Raw genomic sequence first — 1,156 nt, 5'->3', positions numbered from 1 at the left:
CCCCGCAGAGTTGTTGGTGGTTTTGAACCCTACCATGTGGCCAGCTGCTCAACACGTAACCACTACCGCAGTGAAAAAGAAGGATGGCCCTTGATGAGATGGATTGACACAGTAGCTGCAACAATAGGCTTGACACAGGAACAATTGTGAGAATGCCAAAGGGTAGGGTAGCGTTTTGTTCTTTTGTACATAGGGGCGTTATGATTCACAGCCAATTCAAGGACACCTAACAACCACAGCAACATTTTTTTTTTCCTTTCTGGCCATAAGAAGAATTGGAGCAGCAATCTTTTAATCATGAAGACAAAAGTTATATGTTAAAGAAGTTAGAGGACTAGATGAAAAGAAGCCCAGATTCCTTAATGATATTGTTGAGACATCTTATTATTTTTTGATTAACCTCTTAAGGGGCCTTTTTCTTATGTGAAAAAAGTAAGGGCTTTTTTCTTACTTTTTTTAACCACCATTCTAATGGAAAATTTTCATTTTCTAAAATACAGGATATTTTAATTTAGCCTTTCAATATTTGCTTTTCTTTCTTCTAAAAGGTCATCTCTTCTTGTGTCTATGTATTTCCATCTCCAGACCCAGTAAGCTGTAGTCCTGTGACACATGGACTTCTTCCTCAGCCTTTTGGTACAGAATTGCTTAGGTTTACATATTCTGTCTGTTAGGTGGAGGCTTCCCCAACTTCCAGATATTTCTCTCAGTTGAATAATCCTCCTTGGAGTTTTATACATAGATGTCCCTGTTGATACTTGTAAAACCTGTATTCTCACAGAATGAGAAATGATGAATATGTCTTCTGTTATTTGTGCTTTGTAACTCTGATTTTTATCCACTTTAGAATTTTGTAGGTTTTATGGCATTTATGAAGTAGAATGAAAGAATGTATTCTTTTCACAGCTTCTTTCCCCGAAGCATTGGGATGTGCCGCTGGAGTTGAATACTGCTCTCTTATTTTACTACTCCTTTGAAGGTGTCTCAGCTGAGTTGTATTTCAAAGAGCTTTTGATTTTTAAGTGTTGGTGGTGTGTTATTTAGATTATGGAAATTAACACTATGGTGTCTTCATTGTGAATTATATCTTTTATCAAAAAATGCAAGGTCTACATATGACCTCCTCCCTGGGGGACGGACAGCAGAGAAGTGGGTG

The sequence above is a fragment of the Echinops telfairi genome, unplaced genomic scaffold, assembly GCF_000313985.2.
Source record: "Echinops telfairi isolate 266 unplaced genomic scaffold, ASM31398v2 ScPeMD7_6080;HRSCAF=6971, whole genome shotgun sequence".
Taxonomy (NCBI): domain Eukaryota; kingdom Metazoa; phylum Chordata; class Mammalia; order Afrosoricida; family Tenrecidae; genus Echinops; species Echinops telfairi.
The sequence above is the reverse complement of the archived record's forward strand: the minus strand, read 5'-3'. Positions refer to the sequence as shown.